This window comes from Cyprinus carpio, chromosome B4 (assembly GCF_018340385.1).
Source record: "Cyprinus carpio isolate SPL01 chromosome B4, ASM1834038v1, whole genome shotgun sequence".
NCBI classification, from domain to species: Eukaryota; Metazoa; Chordata; class Actinopteri; order Cypriniformes; family Cyprinidae; genus Cyprinus; species Cyprinus carpio.
In genome coordinates, this window is record NC_056600.1 from 37,362,875 (window position 1) to 37,384,034 (window position 21,160).

Genomic DNA, 21,160 nt, shown 5'->3' on the forward strand with positions numbered 1-21,160 from the left:
AAAGAAAACATTTTCTTATATATTAGCAGTCAATATATTAAACTGTTTAATGTATGTTGAAAATATACTGAATATTATATTGTATTAATATCTTATATGAAAAGCATCAATTCCTTATGTATTATTCAATATATTTAAAAATGTGACAATATATTTACTTATATATTGTAATGTACGTATTCAATAACGTATTCACACACATGTATACAGATGGGAATATGGGAGCAAGTATGACAACTATATGTACATAATTATGAGGAACATATACATTGTGATTCATATTGGTATTGATACATACATACATACATGCATACATAAAGTACTCAATTAAGTTGTAAATGTCAATCTCATTTTCCACCCACCATGTTGCCATGATTTTAAAAAGACATCTGATTGTCCAAAAAGTCCAAAACTTTCATAAAATAAAATAAAACCACTAGTTTTTCATATCTATCTATCTATCTATCTATCTATATCTATATATATAGATATAAATAAAATGGACATTCTATTTTTCAATACATTCCCATATATAACACTGTCCACTTATTCATATTTATTTGGATTCACTGTATTGTGGAAGAGCGTCTGCAGGCTGGTGATGAATGGAAGAGCTGCTGGCCACAGGTATCTGCAAAAAAAGCATGCTATATGATCAGCTTCCTTGCTTATTTATTGATTTTTTTTATTGATAATATTATGTTTATGTTATTGTAATATGATATATTCTTTTAGTACCATTTTACTCAGTCAAATTAAACTGGGGTTCAAGCTTCTCTTACCTCTGAGCTGATAAGATCATGGAAATGACTTGGCCTAAAATCAGAGGGCTGTGAAAGTAAAACTTGTGGAACAAACTGCACCTTTGGAAAAAAAAAAGTTAATATGTTATGCCGTCTTACTGTGAAGTGCCAGAAATGCAATAACCTTGGCAGACAGTTTCAGTTTATAAACCTCACTGTATTTTAAATGAAACAGAAGAAAGCAAAAAACAGAACTGCTTCTAAAATGTCCTGGTGTGGGACCTTGTGTCTTCATCTGGATTTCTTAAAATAATTTCACAACTGAAAAGCTACATGGCATTTCTCGGCAGTGCCATGATAACGTTGCTGTTCTTGAAGCAGTTAAACGTGGATTTCAACAAAGCTGCAGGTTGAACTCGGGCCTCAAGTTCAAGTATAACCTAATAATCCTGACCAAATATTTCATGTGGTCTAGTAAATTTGTTCACCCTGTTATACAACATTTTTGCCATGCAATGTGTAACAGAGTGTAAGTTTTAAGCTACTGAAACCCATTACTAGCTAGGATAGAACAACATGCTAGCAGAAGTCTAACATTTAGGAAGAATTTTAATAGATTTTAAATCATAAATTGATGTTCCTCACCTGAGGAGGACAGCAGCAGGCGTTGGCTTTATAGGCAAATTTTGACAGACAGATGGAGATGATAAACTCAACCAAGGCGAATACCAAAAACACACCATGGGTTCCCCAGAAGAGAGTCTGGGAGAAAATTCAACATTAGCACAATCAATGATAATTACAACTCACACCAGTACACTGTCTGCTTAGCAGTCCAGAATGTGGAACAGACCAAACAAACTAACCTGACCGTCGCTCACCATCGACTTTGGCAGACCGTCGGCTTGGTGTGTCCCTGCTTTAACCCCCATTAGCATCTAGTTTTTTGCTTTTTTTCTTACAACAACGCTCTGATTCAGTTAAGATTGTTTTGTGTTTTATTTCTTCCTTTCAAAAGAAGTTACATTTTCAGCATTTCTCAGACCCTTGTAGAAGGGTTACCTTGAAACACCCAAGGTTTCTTGAATAAATTAAATAAGTTTTATATTTATTTAATAAATTTTTCCACATACAATTATAATTTTCCTGGTCTTCTCCTGTGTTACCATGCAAAAATTCTGTTTTATGTTTTCAACCAATGCATGATGATAGATTAATAGTATAATTTTAAATTGTTCGTAAACCGGGGTTCCTGGAGGGCCGCAGCTCTGCAGAGTTTAGTTCCAACCCTGCTCCAACACGCGTACCATGTACTTTCCAATAAGACTAAAGGACCTGATTAGCTGGATCAGGTGTGTTTAATTTGGGTTGGCGCTAAACTCTGCAGGCCTGTGGCCCTGTTTGACACCCCTGCTGTAAACAATAGTCTAACTTTACATCACTGAATCATTATGTTCTTGTTTATTGTTGGCTACGTTTACATGCACCCAAATAATCCATTTGTAATTGGATTGACGGCTCATGTGCAATGACGCAGAAATAACGTAATGACATATGACGCACGCAACGAGCAGCTCTTCCTTTTGAATAAAGAGTATATTCCGATTTTAAGCTTGTGACATATAAACGCGCACATCAACCCGATCACTTAATTTAGCGTTCATGTAAACACAACAATCAGATTCTTCAATCGTAATGAATTCAGTCCGATTGAACCCTGATTCTTTCTGACTAGAAACATAATCAACATATGTTCACAAAGCTGACACTTCAAAGTTTACTGTACAGGAATCAGAATTACTCAGACTGTTACGATAATAATGATATACAAGCTCAAACATGAAAACAAAAATAAAAATATTAAAAACATTATTTAAATGTATTAAAAAAATGTGATGTAGGATATGATTTTAGAAACATAATGGAGCTAAAGCCACAAGTCTACTAATGATTCATTTGAAATGTCATAATATAATCTTTAAAACTGTAAATTTTATGAAACATTTTCTAAGGCCATGTTGTGTGTTTTTAGAGAAGAATAATATAAGGCTAATAAAATTGATTTATGGCCTCTGTGATCTCCTGTAAGCTCTCCTGTGTGCTGTCTCCATATGTTTGGCTCCACAAACTGCCTCATTCATGATTCTATTGTTCTTACGAAATGAGCCTTTCACACCTCCGCCAGGTATGAGACATTATTCCCATTATTCTTTTATCATTATTCTTTTGTTTTTATTCAGCCATTATTAGCCTTTGTTGTGGTATTTCAAGGTTTACCAAGCCACATCGCTTCAATCCCAGTATTCATTTACCCAACTATTATCAAAAGCTTTTCTATAAAAATACAACAAAACATTTTCTTACGACCTTACGTAAATTATTATGACAAAATGCATTATGAAGTAGAACCACACCTGTTATGTAGCTGCATTAGCGTTAACAATAGCATCAAGCTACATAAGGCAATTTATGAAATTATTAGTACACTTTTACTCAAAACTCACTTTAAACCACCAACGAGTGTTTGTAATAACTCCCTTTTGCGGTCACATGTGGAATTTGGTCATTTACTGTTGTTAAAATATGCTATTTATAGCCTTTAATATCGTTGCACAAATTAGCATTACAGATATGCATAATAATATTTTTTATAAAAAATGCCCCAAATCTCAAGAAAATCACATACAACCCATTTACTATCGTAATCGCGTGTTTATTATTTGGATATTTCATGGGTACAGAGGTTTCTCCAGTGTTTCTTACACTTCCTTCAACCTCAGAAAGTTCTGTCAGAGTTGTAAAGTCTTTCTGTTTTATTACTGTAGAACCCACTTCATCATCCTTACTTACTGAAAGAGCTTGAGTCACCTGTCATGAGATTAGAAATGTTCAATTATTGAAAAGTAACATGTTCCTAGTGCAAATCTATCCATCTTTCTAATAGACCTGGCATTGCACACAATGAATATCGCTGGATCTGTGACATATTACTTATGTTCCTCTATTGTAAGTTGCTTAGGATAAGAGTGTCTGATAAATGCATAAATGTAAGTTTAAATAAAAATGTAAAATTTAATCATAATGGAGGAGTGCAGTTAGATTACCAGTTTACACTGTGATCGATTCAGTGGCTTGCCCCAGCAAGCTTTAGTAGGTTTAATCATGTGTAGTCTGGTTCTTTCAGGACCCCTGTTCTCCTTATCTAAAGACACAATAAAGACAAATAGACATATTTTAACTCTGCATAGCCATATAAAAATTACGATTCAAGGTATGCATGTAATGAACTTACCTACAACCAAACGTCCAAGGGAATCTTTTTGGAGATTCACAGTAGTTTTTGAGTGGCCCTTTTGGATTTTTTTTCAGCATTGATTTGTTTTTCTCTTGATTCTGAATGTGCAAAATATTTCTGACAAAAAACATGTGAGTGGTGGGAGACATATTCAGGAAGTAGTTATTCTTCCGCATTCCAGAAAAAAGCTGTTCTGCGGCTTGTGTGCTAACACTACCAGCCAACTCTGGAACAAGCTGGATCTTTCTGAGTGAGTCTCGCACATCCTTAGAATTAGACTCGTGGAATTTGTCATATAGGGCATAGTGATCTGAGGATCCAGTCACTGGATGGCAACTGACATCTTCATCCAACTTCTTTTCATTCAACCAAGGTAGGCTAACAGTAAGGGTTCCACTCAGTGCGGCCCTCAGATTGTCTTCTGTATCCTCTGCAAGCCGCCCGTCAAATGGTGCAAATGGCATTGCTTCTGGTCTCCGAACATTGGCATGGGTGGCCAGTCCTCTGGCAAAATCATAAATGCAGATGTTTGGCATGTGTTTCCAAGAGAACAACATGTCAGAAAAGTCTCAAGGACTTTCAGCACGGATGAGACATTTCACACTGTACCACACCACAAGGGCATAAAATGACTGCCCATCCACCTGAAAAGAATAGTTTATTTTATTAAATGGAATGGAACTTAATACCTTTCAGAATATGTGCATTTTAACTCAGAGCACAACAAATACCTGATGCTCCCCAAACTTTCTGAAATATTGTGTCATATGCAGTTCTGGTTTGCATCTGTCCTCTCAGTCTGGATAGAAGATCAGTCTTTGATCCTTGAATGCCAAATCCACAGGCCTTGCAAAGTTTTAAAATGTCTGCAACCTGTTGTTGGAGCACAAATATATTTGATACTAGCATTACAATTATCATTGCCACTGTAAAACTAGTTATTTGTATCTTAGTTCTGGGCATGATTTGAAGGTAACAAATAATTTAGACCTGTATGATAATTATTTTTTTGGTTTTCTTCTTTCCATAATTTTTTGATTGCAAAATGTAAGATGCTATGAAGAAATTTATATTGAGTTGTTTAAGGTGGAAAATACCTTTAGCTTAATTAATTCAGTCTTCAGTCTTTCCTCTGTTATGTCCATTTCAGTGATGAGGTCTTGTGCACTTGTGCTCTGCACCTTTTGCCACTCTGTTTAACACAATTGGTGCCTTGTGTGTGTATCTGCCGATCCAGGGGGCCCAGTATTCAAAATTGGGGTTTATATTGTAAGGATTTCTGTCCCCAGCTATGATCATACAGGAAACAAATAAGCAATTTAAACTCATGAAATGGGACTTTTGCTTGGATGTTTTATATAAATAATGGCAACAGATCTATTTTGCCTCATTCATCCAGCTGCACACAGCAGATCTGCATGATGTGAAGAACTCACAAAGTATTCCTAAGAGACTGAAGTGGTTTACATTCTTGTTCATAATGTTTCATTAAAAAAAACTCTAGTAATAAACTTACTTTTCAACAAGCCAGCTGCAATCCTCTCCATTGAAAGAGTCTCCCAGAAGTCTTCTGAATTCACCTCACCATTGTAGGTTTCATGTTGTTTCACTTATGTCACTGACTGGATAAAGAAAATAAATTACATTTACACAATTTAGCTGCAAACTAGAAAATGAAATTAATAAACCTGTGACTTTTTTTTTTTTTTATGTGGCATGCTGTACACTCCCTTTCTGTGTAAATCCATTACAACAACTGGAGGATGATGACCACATTTTAGACATGAAAAGTTATAATCATGGTGGGTCAGTGCCTCAAAATGTAAATATGCATGAAAAAACTCTGAGTCCTTTGGGTAAGGCACATGTGATGTCCTTTGCAAAATGGAACGCACTCTTCTAACTGATACATGAGCCTTAGTGAGAATAAACATAAGAACATGTATCAGTGTTAGTTCAGGATGAAGTCTTAAGGCTAATGTCTTTTCCATTTTACAAATAACTAATTTAAGAAACAAAACTTGCACAGAATTCCTTATGAAGATGCACAGAAAGACGGTTAGCAGCAGTTGATCATTAAAATTGCGAAGCCCATGCATCCAGTCCTGGTATCGGTAAAACATACCACAATTACTGCATTTCTTGCAATATGTGGATATTCCTGATGAGGTTAAAAAAAAAAAAAACAGACATTAATAGGACATGTAAAATGATCACATGGCAATTATAATGTACTGCATACTTTAACCTACATTGCCCCAAATACTGTAGCAAATGCAAACTTACTGCACACTGACATAAACCAATGTCTTAATTAATGAATATTCACATATATTAACAACTGACAAACCAACAATGCCTACCAGTCACTACACCAGTGAGCATTGCAACTTTAGCATTTCTGATGATGAGGGCAGGAGCACTGAGACGAACAGGTCCAGGGCACTGAGAGCAGAACTCCTCCTAAGGAATAAGATGTTTAGGAATATCTTCCTCCTTTACATCTTCCGTAAAAAACATCTGATAGTGTCTCAGGAAGCTTTTTATTATGGTAAATATATTGTACCATCTGCTTCAGGCCTTCACCCTTTGGAGGATATTCCCACTGTTGGCCAGACATCATGACGTGTTCATGTTGTGATGGTTCACTCACTGCCTCAGCTTGTGGCAGCGTTGTGAAGAGCTGCCGCTTCATTTGAAAGAGACACCATTTTCCAATGCTCTTATGCAGGCATGATTTTCTACCTTTGAGACAAGGACAATGCCAAGTGTTTGTCTTGGAATTGTAATTAACCAAGACTCTGCCCAATCTACTGTAATGCGAAACCTTTGGCTCATATACGTGTGGCAGGATAAGTCTTTTATTGGCTGGTTGATGTACAGTTGGTTCACCAATCAAATGATAGCGACAGCACTAGCATCTCATTGGTTGGTGGGGTTAAAGTTCATATACCAATGAAACGATAGTATCTATACTATTTAAGGACCTTTATTATGGCAGGTGGGTATGTTTGTGTGACCTGGGGTGCTTCTCTCTCTCTCCCTGGCATTTCCGTTTCCGTTCTGATTCCTTCCTCAGGTATGTTTGGCTGTTTGTTGGCGGTGTAACAATGTGCATGTTGCGAGTCTAATATGCGCTATTTATAGTTTCATTTAGAGCGCGTCTGGTGGCGTTGGCAGTGCGGCAACTCGCGGTGTATTTCGGCTGCAGGTATGTTTAGGTGCTCCGTTTGTTTACAGTCTCATCTGTAATTTTTATTGTGTGTTGCTCTCAGTAATTGTAGCGAGAGCAGTGAATGCTGGCTGGTAGACTGAGCTATGACACCGGTTGTGAGTAACCATATAGCGTTGCATCTAATGTTTATTCAATAACAATCGTAAGTATGCCACTTATTTCTTCATATTGGTGGTTATCTTGTTTTAATCGTTATAATAATTTGTTTTTTTATTCTTTAGTTAAGGGGAAATTAAAACATCTTAGTCCTCATCCTGGCCAATGATTTCAGACAACGCAGCTGCTGTTTTGCTTAGGGACGCATTTTGGAGTCCGATCTGCACTTTACGGACTTTTGTGCTTTAATACTTTGAGAGTTTACGAAGCTGTAAAAACTGAGTATTTTCTCCGCATGGACTATCTACCAGTTGAGGTTCTGGATTGGTTTTTTTCTTCTAACCGTAATTGTTTGTTTTGTTTGTTTGGTTATATTTGTGTTTTTTTGGTATTGATTTGTTTACCCTGCATTTTCTTTTGTAAGCATATTGTGTGCTGCAAGGGTTATTTCTTTTTGAGTATTTATTGATTTTGATTTACGTTTTGTGCATGGTGTTCTCTGGATGCTCGAGTGCCAGAGTCGCTACAAAGTGTTTATAAGTTTCTTTTTTTTGCATTTTCATGTTTTCATTTCTATAATTTTTGTTGAATTTCTTCTTTAATGTTATTTTCTGTTTCTCCAGGGCCAGTGAGGATCGAGTGGAACTGGGGAGGCTAGCTGCTGTCATTCTGCAGTGTGTCACAGTGTGTGCGGTGTGTGTGGATACAATTTCCCATTGGTGTGTGTGATGGTTGCTTTGGTGTGAATTTAGGTGGGTTTTTGGATAACCATTCTGAGTTGCAGCCGGCCTGCCTGGTTACCACTAATCCTGGCCCTGGGAATTACCTCCCTTATTGTGGAAATGGTTTGTGTGAGTTTTAAATCTATGTGTGTGTTTTTATAATAAAATCCAATCTTTTGTATTCTCGCCCACGTCTCCCCTACTTTGCCTTCATTTGGTGAAACTTACCTGTGTCCTTTAATAGGAATAAATTCTCTGGTTTCCCACCAGGGTGGTGTAGTCGGATAAATTTACTGATTAACTTTTCCTTTCATGTGATACCGCCACATTTTGGCGTAGTCGGCAGAGTTCACCTTGTAAGGCAAGGATTTCTTTTTTTGGGACGTGAGTGAAAATTGTGTTTTGATATTGGTTGTGATCTTATTTTTGGTTTTTTCCCTCAGAGCAAAACAGCAGCGTGTGTTTTTTTTTTTTGATCCTTTGGACAGGTTGTATTTCTCCTCCAGTGGCTCTGTGTTTGGGGTGAGTGTAGTGATGACCAGTATGGAGGAAGAGATGCAAGAGTTGCGAGAATTAGTTGCGCAGTTGCGAGCTGACAATGAGCGAATGCGCCGTGAGCAGGCGCCAGGTGAGTTACCTGGTCCTAGTATTGCCCCAGTTGTTGGCTCTGCAGTAATGCCTGATCCTCCCCAGCCAGTCGAGACTGATTCTGTTGTGCCAGACCGGTTTTTGTTTTTGTGCCCAGGGACAGACGGTGTCCAAAATTTAGTGGCAAATCCGGCACTGGTATTGATGAATGGGTGGAGGAGGCTGAGGCATGTATGCGGGCTCGTTATTTGTCCAAAGCTGATAAAGCCTTTTTTCTCTTTGACCATTTAGAAGGTGAAGCGCGTGAAGAAATTAGACATCGTCCTAGTGGGGAATGGGGTGATCCAGATAAAATTGTTTTCATTTTACGTGAGTTGTATGGTTGCTCTCAATCGTATGTAGCACTCCAGGAAGCTTTTTTTTCCAGGAGGCAGCAAGAGGGGGAATCTCTGTTAGAGTTTTCCCTGGCCTTGATGACTCTCCTAGAGAGGGTTAAACAGCAATCGCCAAATGCCATTCCTAATGCTGAAATTGTATTGTGTGATCAGTTTGTAGAATATGTTGCTGATAGCACACTTCGCAGGGAACTGAAGCAATTGGTTCGCCGCCAGCCCGCCTCCAACCTTTTAGAAGTACGTGGGGAGGCAATCAGATGGGAGCGGGAGGGAGTGCCAGGGGGCGTGAGAGGTAGGAGTCAGTCAGTTCCAATGGCTTATGGGATTCAGTATGGGGTGCAAGGGCATTCTCAGTCAGAGTTGAGAGAGCTGAGGGAGATGTTAAAACTACAGCAGAAACAATTGGATCAGCTCACTCAGAGTGTTGCTGGCATGCGGTTTTCTCAGCGTGTTTATCAGCCCTCCCGTCATGCTGGTAATGACGGATGTCTTTACGAAGTACACCATGGCAGTGCCTACACGAGATCAACGGGCAGAAACAGTGTTACAAGTTTTGGTGATAGAATGGTTTTACAAGTTTGGTGTGCCTAGTAGGATCCATTCTGACCAGGGCCGTAATTGAGTCTTCCCTAGTACAGCAACTTTGTGCTCTGTATAGGGTGGAAAAATCTCGTACTACTCCCTATCATCCAGCAGGGAATGGGCAGTGCGAGCGCTTTAACAGGACATTGCACAATCTTCTGCGTGCTCTGCCGGTGTCCAGGAAGATGGACTGGGCCTCATGCCTTCCACAAGTGCTGTTTTGTTACAATACTACCCCTCATCAGACGACCGGCGAAACCCCGTACTTTTTAATGTTCGGGCAAGAGCCAAGACTCCCAGTAGATTTTCTGTTGGGAAGAGTCCAGGAGGTCGGAGTTGGTAGTGTGCATGAGTGGGTGAGAGAACATCAGGCTAAGCTTCAGGTGGCGTTTGAGGGGGCACGGGGCCGACTGGAAGCTGCTGCTGGTCGGCGTAAGGCAAATTATGATGCCCATGTCCGTGAAGCACCACTGGGGGAGGGTCAGTTAGTTTATGTACGAGAGTATGGCAGGAGAGGCCGCCATAAAATACAGGACCTGTGGAGCCCAGTGGTGCATCAGGTCGTAAAGGCACCCAAGGAGGGTGGGGCGGTATATACTGTTTGCACCAGTGGGTGAGTTGGGAAAGACTAGGTGCGTTCACCGCTCTGCCTTGAAGGCCCGGATCCAAAAAAGATGGTCCAGTTCCGGCCATGGTAAATCCACCTGTTTTAGAAGAGGAGGTGCCTCCAGCAGAAGACCCGTCAGAAGAAGTTGATCTGCTTATGTTGGTCCAAGCAACCTCTCCGGTGAGTCAGGGGCCAGTGCCTCAGGTGCTGGTTTCTCTGGATCTTTCTATCCCACAGAGAGTGTTAGTGGAGTCTGATGGGGAGGCCCCAGTTGATAGGAGCCATGAGGCACCTGATTTGATATCTGGGTTATCGCATGAGCCTGCTAGGTTGCCAGATGACCAGTCAGGCGAGGCAGGTGTCCCCGTGAGGAGAACTGGGCGAACCACTGCGGGCTATCATTCAAATGTGCACCGTCTACCATGGGCTGTTGCACGAGACGCAGGAGCTGCCACCGTACATAGCCCTACCTCTTCTGGGATCTCCATTTGGTTTAGGCCTTGGGACGTAGGACAGGATTAGTCTGCAAGTAATTGTCGTCTGTTCATCGCCGGGACGTCGATTTAAAAAAAATGGGGCAGAATGTGGCAGGATAAGTCTTTTATTGGCTGGTTGATGTACAGTTGGTTCACCAATCAAATGATAGCGACAGCACTAGCATCTCATTGGTTGGTGGGGTTAAAGTTCATATACCAATGAAACGATAGTATCTATACTATTTAAGGACCTTTATTATGGCAGGTGGGTATGTTTGTGACCTGGGGTGCTTCTCTCTCTCTCTCCCTGGCATTTCCGTTTCCGTTCTGATTCCTTCCTCAGGTCTGTTTGGCTGTTTGTTGGCGGTGTAACAATGTGCATGTTGCGAGTCTAATATGCGCTATTTATAGTTTCATTTAGAGCGCGTCTGGTGGCGTTGGCAGTGCGGCAACTCGCGGCGTATTTCGGCTGCAGGTATGTTTAGGTGCTCCGTTTGTTTACAGTCTCATCTGTAATTTTTATTGTGTGTTGCTCTCAGTAATTGCAGTGAGAGCAGTGAATGCTGGCTGGTAGACTGAGCTATGACACCGGTTGTGAGTAACCATATAGCGTTGCATCTAATGTTTATTCAATAACAATCGTAAGTATGCCACTTATTTCTTCATATTGGTGGTTATCTTGTTTTAATCGTTATAATCATTTGGTTTTTTTTATTCTTTAGTTAAGGGGAAATTAAAACATCTTAGTCCTCATCCTGGCCAATGATTTCAGGCAACGCAGCTGCTGTTTTGCTTAGGGACGCATTTTGGAGTCCGATCTGCACTTTACGGTCTTTTGTGCTTTAATACTTTGAGAGTTTACGAAGCTGTAAAGACTGAGTATTTTCTCCGCATGGACTATCTACCAGTTGAGGTTCTGGATTGTTTTTTTTCTTCTAACCATAATTGTTTGTTTTGTTTGTTTGGTTATATTTGTGTTTTTTTTGGTATTGATTTGTTTACCCTGCATTTTCTTTTGTAAGCATATTGTGTGCTGCAAGGGTTATTTCTTTTTGAGTATTTATTGATTTTGATTTACGTTTTGTGCATGGTGTTCTCTGGATGCTCGAGTGCCAGAGTCGCTACAAAGTGTTTATAAGTTTTTTTTTTTTTTTGCATTTTCATGTTTTCATTTCTATAATTTTGTTGAATTTCTTCTTTAATGTTATTTTCTGTTTTCTCCAGGGCCAGTGAGGATCGGGTGGAACTGGGGAGGCTATCTGCTGTCATTCTGCAGTGTGTCACAGTGTGCGGTGTGTGTGGATACAATTTCCCATTGGTGTGTGTGATGGTTGCTTTGGTGTGAATTTAGGTGGGTTTTTTTGGATAACCATTCTGAGTTGCAGCCGACCTGCCTGGTTACCACTAATCCTGGCCCTGGGAATTACCTCCCTTATTGTGGAAATGGTTTGTGTGAGTTTTAAATCTATGTGTGTGTTTTTATAATAAAATCCAATCTTTTGTATTCTCGCCCCCGTCTCCCCTACTTTGCCTTCATTTGGTGAAACTTACCTGTGTCCTTTAATAGGAATAAATTCTCTGGTTTCCCACCAGGGTGGCGTAGTCGGTTAAATTCACTGATTAACTTTTCCTTTCATATGATACCGCCACATACGGATATATAATACTTGTAGTCAGGGCCTCAAATAGTAACAAGGCTAGTAAATGTGGCACCTTTACTTTTAGCCTGATCTCGCTGTTTAAGGCATTGATTTTTTTCTTGTGTCACCAAACCATTTTTGCTCGACCATCTCAGTTAACACATCTTCTGATAAATCTTCATTAGGTGCAATAGCACTGGAGTAGTCTACTGACCTTAGATGAACACATGGTGTTACCAAAAAGGTCACTCCTTTGTGCTATTTCAGCACGTGTTGCAGACATCCATTTCACACATAACCTTGTGTGATGAGCCCCAAATTTTTTTTCGCCATATGAATGGGGATACAGGGCCCTCAAAATGTTTTTTGCCACTACATATATCCCATTCTTTTTTTTATCAACACACTGTGCTGGTAGATGAGAAGTTTGAAGTTATGGGATTTATGGCTTCATGTTTACGCTCAATGTGTTTTTTTACATTTTTAGAATTCAGACTTACTCCACAGTGAGGGCAACTCACTGTGATTTTCTTTCTCTTAATCACTAGTGGAGCTGCTGATTCTACTGGATGAACGACTGGTTGCTGCAAAGATGTTTCTTGTGCTGGACGAGCAACTGGTTGCTGCAAAGATGTTTCTTGTGCTGGACGAGCGACTGGTTGCTGCAAAGATGTTTCTTGTGCTGGACAAGCAACTGGTTGCTGCAAAGATGTTTCTTGTGCTGGACGAGCGACTGGTTGCTGTGAAGATGTTTCTTGTGCTGGACGAGCGACTGGTTGCTGTGAAGATGTTTCTTGTGCTGCATGGACGAGCAACTGGTTGTAGATCAGCAGTAAAAGCAGATATGATGGTTTTTTTGCAAAGAGGCTCTTTTAAGGCACCTTTATTTATGTAGGTCTGTGGACACTGACAGCTGTGAAAATGTTTGGCCTTTTGACCACAGCCAAGGCCACAGCTGTATATAACAATCTAAAACGGAGGTTAAAAAATGTCATTGTTAATACACGTTTTAAATCTTCTACACGTTTTAATACATCTTTTATAGACATTTTTTTGAAGCTATGCTTACACACTTTCCTCCATGTTCAACAGATCTTAGTTTATATCCAGCTATATGGGTCAATATTTGATGATACTGGCATGGCTTGTATATGTCACATGAGCAGAAAGGGCATGTGAATAAATTAGCATCTTCATGGCAGCACTGTGGTTGAGGATCTTTACCTCTCCGCTGAACTGTTATGTGCTTAAATAGCACAAAGATAAAATATCCACACATTTCTATTTAAGACACGTTCTTTTCCACAACATTTTACTAAAACAATTTGTAGCATTCTAATGTGACAAGTTAACTACCTGGTTAAACTTGATTAACAATTGTAATTTAGTTAATTATTTAATTGAATTGATTCCTGAATTGACTAAAAATGTGTGACAGGAAAGTTAAGCAAGCTATCATTATCTACACATGTCAATGAGAATAGAAAATGTAGTCTAATAATGCATGACGCTAGATTGTGACTAGTAGTAGATTGTTTGGAGCTTTTTATAACTTAGTGGGTAGCAAGCTAGAAAAGTAACACAAATTAATCAAAAACGTTACACAAATTGGCAACAATTCACTTACATTCATATGTAGGCGATCTCTCAGTAGCAGACGGTGCTTGTGCTTAATATCCGCATCACTTGAAATCTTGTGGTTGATGGGGAAAAATGCATTTGGGAATCACCCACTCAATTTTAGCAAATCAGATAAAGAGCTGGAAAAACACCTATTTCAGTTTGAAGACGCCCAAAAATTGGGAAACGCCTCTTTTTGTTGTTGAGAGAAGGAATCCAGAGCTCTTCCATGCCGAGACAACAAACCCTGGAATGAGCTCACCATCTCAGGACAGCACCGCCCTTTTAACCCTCTGCTGTTGTTCAGTCATTTTAGACTGAAACATTTTTTTTTTTGTGGAAATTTTAAAATTGCTCTGACTTTTATGGCTTGATTTAAAAAAGCCAAATGGTCATCACACTTGTGTTGCTCACGGTCAAAAATGACCGCCATATGAAATGAATGGGAAATAGACACAAATAAGCCAATATGCAGAAAATAGTGCACAGCAATGAAGGGCTGTGAGTATTTTGTCTGAAAACATTGCTCAGTAACTAAGGATTACATAGCACTAAATATATATGGCTGTCGAGCCATCCTATTTTCTACATCCTCTACTGCACCTCTTTCTTTCTCTGTGGGTCTCTGAAATTGTCAATCAGCTGTCAACAAAGCAGACTTAATTTCTGCTTTTTCTTTAAACTCCACACTCAGCATCTTGGGCTTGACTGAGACCTGGATTCGTCCAGAAGACTCAGCAACCCCAGCTGCTCTCTCTAACAATTTCTCTTTCTCTCACACACCCCGTCAGGTTGGCCGGGGTGGGGGCACTGGTGTGCTCATTTCTGAAAATTGGAAATACTCAACCCACTCTCCCCTATGCAATTATAACTCATTTGAATCTCATGTGATCACTGTAACAGCTCCTATAAAACTCCAGGTTGTGGTAATTTACCGTCCTCCTGGACAAATTCTTTCTACCGTCCTAGAGGACCTGGATGGCCTGCTGTCCTCATTCCCTGAGGATGGCAGTCCACTTTTAGTCTTTGGCGAATTCAACATTCATCTGGACAAACCTTATGCTACAGACTTCCATTAACTCCTTGCGTCATTCGATCTCAAATGACAAGCATGCACAAATCAGGCCAGACATTTTGGACAGAAAAAGGAGATTCGAGACTGGTCTGTAATTAACTAGTTCTTTGGGGTCAAGTTGTGGTTTTTTGATGAGAGGCTTAATAACAGCCAGTTTGAAGGTTTTGGGGACATATCCTAATGACAATGAGGAATTAATAATATTCAGAAGAGGATCTATGACTTCTGAAAGCACCTCTTTTAGGAGCTTAGATGGAATAGGGTCTAACATACATGTTGTTGGTTTAGATGATTTAACAAGTTAATACAATTCTTCCTCTCCTATAGTAGAGAATGAGTGGAACTGTTCCTCAGGGGTACTATAGTGCACTGTCTAATGTGATACTATAGCTGATGGCTGCATGGTTACAATTTTATCTCTAATAGTACTGATTTTAGACGTAAAGTAGTTCATAAAGTCATTACTGCTGTGCTGTTGGGAAATGTCAACACTTGTTGATGCTTTTTTTCGTTAATTTAGCCACTGTATTGAATAAATACCTGGGGTTATGTTTGTTTTCTTCAAAAAGAAACTATTTAAAATGCTAAAAAAGAGAGTTCATAGTTTCTGTTATATCTTCAAGTTTTTCTGAGGTTTTGGATATGCTAAGGAATTGGGATACATCAGGAAGATTACTTACAAAGCAGTCTTTTGTGGTAGAAGTGATGGTTCTACTATACTTGTAACAAGAAGTAGAATTTACAGTTTTAGCTATGTGAAGTTTGCACAAAACTAAATAACGATCTGAGATATCATTGCTTGGCGGCATAATTTCAACACCATCAACATCAATTCCATGTGACAGTATTAAATCTAGAGTATGATTTTGACAGTGAGTAGGTCCTGAGACGTGTTGTCTAACCCCAATAGAGTTCAGAATGTCTATAAATTCTGATCCCAGTGCATCTTTTTCATTATCAACAAGGATATTAAAATCGCCAACAATTAAAACTTTATCTGCAGGCAGCACTAACTCTGATGTAAATCAGCAAACTCTTTAATAAAGTCTGTATGGTGCCCTGGTGGCCTGTATACAGTAACCAGTACAAACATCACAGGGGATTTATCATTAACATTTGTTTCTCTGGATAATGTTATATGAAGCACCATTACTTCAAACAAGTTATACTTGAAGCCTGCCCTCTGAGAAATACTGAAAACATTGTTGTAAATTGAAACAACGCCTCCCCCTTTACCTTTTGGACGTGGCTCATGTTTATAACAGTAATCTTGGGGTGTAGACTCATTTAAAATAATGTAATCATCAGGTTTTAGCCAGGTTTCTGTCAAACATAGTGCATCTAGATTATGATCAGTGATCATATTATTTACAAAAAGTGCTTTCATAGAAAGGGACCTGATATTCAATAAGCCAAGCTTTATCATTTGTTTATCTGTATTGCATCTGTTTTTATTTGTTGAACATCAATTAAATTGTTACTCTCAAATTGGTTTGGACGTTTTTTGTATTTTCTAGCCTGGGGAACAGACACAGTCTCTATAGTGATATATCTAGGTGAAAGAGTGTCTATGTGCTGAGAATTAACTGACTTCTGTGACATGAGGCGGCTAGCAGACGGTCGTTTAGCCAGTCTGTCTGCTTCCTGACCTGGGCCCCAGTTAGTCAAGTACAAACTCTAAGACTATGTGCCATATATATTTCTAGAGAGAAGAGTGGCACCACCCCGGGAGCGATAAAGACCATCTTTTTTCAACAGGTCAGGTCTGCCCCAAAAACTCGTCCAATTGTCTATGAAACCTATGTTATTCTGCGGGCACCCCTTAGACATCCAGCCATTGAGTGATGACAATCTGCTGTGTATCTCATCACCACGGTAAGCAGGGAGGGGACCAGAGCATATTACAGTGTCTGACATCGCACTTGCAAGTTTACACACCTCTTTGATGTTATTTTTAGTGATCTCCGACTGGCGAAGTCGAACATCATTAGCACTGACGTGAATAACAATCTTACTGTATTTACGTTTAGCATTAGCCAGCACTTTTAAATTTGCCAAGATGTCAGGCGCTCTGGCTTCTGGTAAACATTGGACTATGGTGGCTGGTGTCTCTATTTTCACTCTATAATCACCAATAACTAGAGCACTTTCATCAGGTTTCTCAGTGGGTGTGTCACTGAGTGGGGAGAATCTGTTTTAATGCTTTGATCGGAACGTAAGGGCGGTGTTTTTTGACCCACGATTATGCTGCCTCACCGTCACCCAGTTGCCCTGCTGCAGGGGCTCTGATGCCGGAACCGGACAAATGTACAGGACTCCCTGAGCTAGTCGCATCCAAAGCCGTATCTAGAGCCCTCACTTTCTTACTGTCCTAAATTAAAGTTTTTGATGTGTGTCTCTAATTCTGAAATCTTCTCTGTCCACCTAACTAATTCCCTGCATTTATCACATGTGAATCCCTCGTGGCCAACAGAGAGAGATAAACTTTACATGTGGTAAGCAGTGCAAAAATCAATAGCAGGATAAGCCAAAACTAACAATAGCAGGGAAGGTTGTTGCTTGTGTGTATAGGAATCTGATGCAGCAGATATTTACAGAAAAACTTTTTTTTATGTGAGGGCGCATGAACGATTTTGTCTAATGTCTTAAATAAAACTAACCACGGAAAGTCACCTGTAGGAGAAAAAAAAAAAAACAATCTGTGCCGACAGTTTTGCACTCTGTCCCCTCAGTTTATAAACTGTACTCACGAATCCTTAAACTGTTCCCCCTCGGTTTAACAAATCGTAACCACGGATTAACAAACCGTACCCACAAATTTCCAATCCGTGCATTCAGATTTTGTAAACCGTACCTTCGGTTTTTGAATCCGTACCCACAAATTCATAATCCACTTACGGATTCATGCAGCAAGTTCCTTTAGCCTATGTGTTAACATACTGTTTTATTGAATATTATTCAATAAGGGCCCTGCAGGGCCTGTCTCCTCTCATGCCAGTGTTTGTTGTCCAGACGAGATGGGGATTCTGGATAAAAGCTGTGCAATACCTGGCAGAAACTATTGATGTCTTGCATGGCAACACTGCCACTGACCTCTAAAGCAGTGCGGGATCTTGGTGTTCTGTTAGAATACAATGGAAAGCTCCTGAAAGTCCTGGCCACTTTCATTGTGGAGCACAGCTCTGATATTCTTGCCACCCTAACCAAACTGGAAGAAACCTCCAGACCCACAACTGCCACCATCTTCAGCCAGCTGGATGACCTCAGCATGCTGTTTGAGTATGGTCACACCATACTAGAGACTAGAGAGCAACTGAAGGAGTTAAATGAGGATGAGCGGTACACTTGTTCAGAGCTGTTTAAAGAAGCAATGGCAGAATGTTCCACCAAGTTACAGGCAGTGATGGAGAGACATCCTTGCACTGAACTATTCAAAGTCCTCTCAATCTTTGATCCAGCCAAGGTATCTGGTTTAAAACCTGATATTAAGAATTATGTTCAAGTTGTCCCTGCACTGAGTAATGTCTGTACAGAAGCGTGGCATTGCAACATCCGGATGGACAAGAGTGAGGCTGCCGGGGAAGATCGAATGCCAACACTCGCCTCACTAGGTGCACTGTACCTGTATCTCCCTACTACTTCAGTGGAGGAGGAGAGGCTTTTTTCTCACTATACCACACTTCTAACAGAGCACAGAAGCAGCCTAACAGAGGAGAATGTTAAAATGATGCTGATTGCCAAATTTAACACCAGAGATTGACTCACATCCACATCAAACTACAATCACATCCAGTAGTTTTTCTGATGTATATAAATAATGTAAATAACTTTTTTCTGATGCAAAAATGCTACTGATTGTAAATTACTATTTTTACTACTAAATTACTATAAATTACTACTAAATTAGTTTTCTGATGTACTGCATTTATTGAAGTATTTAATTGATTGCCACACCACTTAATTAATTTACTTATAGTTGTTAAAAGTACCTTATTTATATTTATTTATTTATTTGTGCATGCATATTTATTTATTGTTTAATTATATCAGAGTATTGTTGAATGATATCAGGGTAAATTGTACAATTTATAAATAAATATTTCCTTACTGGATTTACTATAAAAGACCTAGCTTTGTTTAACAAACCAGTTGTTCCAATATTTGTATTGTAAACCTTAAATAAAAGTTAAGAAGTGAATATTTTTATGTTATGTGTTATGTTTTCAGCTTCTGTACTCTCTTATACCCTTAAAACCATTCCGCAGAATTCCACAGAACGATCAAATTAATCAGATTAGATTGATAGATAATATCAGAAATATGGTGGGAATTAAGTTATATTTTATCACTTTAAACAACAGAATGATAGTGAGATTCTACAGAAAAACAAAGCTACACGGAGCTACGATCAGCTACGATCACAAACCATCAGCACGGCAAGCAGGAAGCAAGAAAAACATTGTCCAACAGCGACATCAGCTCTTCTTAAAACGACCAGGTGGTGGCGCTTGAGAATACTTTGGTGGCACAGCATTTGATTTGGAATATCCATGGCAGCAACGTCAAGTCAAGTCAAGTCTGCTTTATTGTCAATTCTTTCACATGTACAGTACATACATACAGAGAATCGAAATTGCGTTACTCTCAGACCCCCGGTGCATACAGATAACACTAACAGTAGAGCCTAAAAATCTAGATCAAATATAAAATATAAGATAAAACTATACAATAAGGGAATGTAAAAAAGACATAATAGAAAAAAAATAAAATAAAAATAAGGTTAAATAAAAGCAGCGCAAGGCACATGGCAGATAGAGTGCAAACCAGTGAACAAACAGTGCAGATAAGATTTTTAGTGCATAAAAAATAGCTTATTCAATCTGATTAAAGTGACAAAGGGCTCAAGAGCAGTTATTTTATTTAAACTGACTGATGAGGTGGTAGAATGACGTCAGTTCCATGGTGAATGAGGTAGTGAGCAGACCTATGCTGCACAAAGTGACTGGTGCATGTCATCATATGTTAGAGGGAGGGGGTGGTGGAAGGACCTGGAGATGTGGGATCTGGGGGGGAGGGGGTTTATAGTTCAGTGGTGCCTGGGGCAGAAGAGGGACGTGGGGGCAAGTTCGGGAGCGAATTCAGCTTCCTGACAGCCTGATGGATGAAGCTGTCCTTCAGTCTGCTGGTCCTGGCCTGGAGGCTCCGCAGTCTCCTCCCTGATGGCAGCAGACTGAAGAAGCTGTGTGACGGGTGAGTGGGATCACCTGCAATGCAGAGGGCTTTGCGAGTGAGACGGGGTTCCATAAATGTCCTGGAGGGAGGGGAGAGAGACACCAATGATCTTCTCAGCTGCTCTCACTATGCGTTGCAGAGTCTTCCAGCAGGACGCGTTGCAGGCGCCATACCACACAGTGATGCAGCTAGTCAGAATGCTCTCGATGGTGCCTCTGTAGAAGGTGTACATGATGGGGGGTGGGGCTCTGGCTCCCCTCAGTTTGCGGAGGAAGTAGAGACGCTGCTGTGATTTCTTGGCCAGTGCTGCAGTGTAGTCGGTCCAGGAGAGGTCCTCTGTGATGTGCACACCCAGGAACTTGGTGCTGCTCACTCTCTCCACAGTCGCACCGTTGATGGTCAGAGGAACATGCTGAGTGTGCACTCTCCTGAAGTCAACAACAATCTCCTTCGTCTTCTCTACATTCAGAGAGAGATTGTTGTCTCTGCACCACCCGGCCAGGCGGCTCACCTCGCTCCTGTAGTTTGTCTCCTCACTGTTGCTAATGAGACCCACCACAGTCGTGTCATCCGCAAACTTAATGAAGAGGTTGCGAGTTTTGTGATGGTGTGCAATCGTGGGTCAGCAGAGTGAAGAGGAGGGGGCTCAGCACACATCCTTGGGGGGCCCCAGTGTTCAGTGTGATGGTGCTGGATGTGTTGCTGCCGACACGTACTGCCTGAGGTCTTCCAGTCAGAAAGTCCAACAGCCAGTTGCACAGCGAAGTGTTGAGCCCCAGCTCGACCAGTTTGTGAATGAGCTGTTGAGGGATGATTGTGTTGAATCCTGAACTGAAGTCAATGAACAGCATTCT

The 21,160-nt window shown here is 40.1% G+C and overlaps 4 long non-coding RNA genes across 5 annotated transcripts; 2 read left to right on the forward strand and 2 right to left on the reverse strand.

The window, feature by feature from the left end:
• Window positions 1–3,103: 3,103 nt before the first annotated feature.
• LOC122137288 lies at window positions 3,104–4,504 on the reverse strand. The gene is made up of 3 exons (XR_006154745.1): window positions 4,036–4,504; window positions 3,848–3,945; window positions 3,104–3,611 (listed from the first exon to the last, which is right to left on the reverse strand). It is a non-coding gene; the product is annotated as an uncharacterized LOC122137288 (long non-coding RNA).
• Window positions 4,505–4,508: 4 nt separating this feature from the next.
• On the reverse strand, window positions 4,509–5,757 carry LOC122137289. Its single transcript, XR_006154746.1, has 4 exons — window positions 5,555–5,757; window positions 5,136–5,327; window positions 4,770–4,904; window positions 4,509–4,682 (listed from the first exon to the last, which is right to left on the reverse strand). It is a non-coding gene; the product is annotated as an uncharacterized LOC122137289 (long non-coding RNA).
• A 1,295-nt stretch (window positions 5,758–7,052) lies between these two features.
• On the forward strand, window positions 7,053–8,014 carry LOC122137290. Its single transcript, XR_006154747.1, has 3 exons — window positions 7,053–7,117; window positions 7,186–7,249; window positions 7,314–8,014. It is a non-coding gene; the product is annotated as an uncharacterized LOC122137290 (long non-coding RNA).
• A 2,259-nt stretch (window positions 8,015–10,273) lies between these two features.
• Window positions 10,274–11,593, forward strand: LOC122137103. Of its 2 annotated transcripts, XR_006154612.1 has the most exons (4): window positions 10,274–11,082; window positions 11,151–11,214; window positions 11,279–11,380; window positions 11,462–11,593. It is a non-coding gene; the product is annotated as an uncharacterized LOC122137103 (long non-coding RNA). The 2 variants fall into 2 exon arrangements; XR_006154611.1 differs by lacking the exon at window positions 10,274–11,082 and having other exon boundaries at window positions 11,093–11,214.
• Window positions 11,594–21,160: the final 9,567 nt, after the last annotated feature.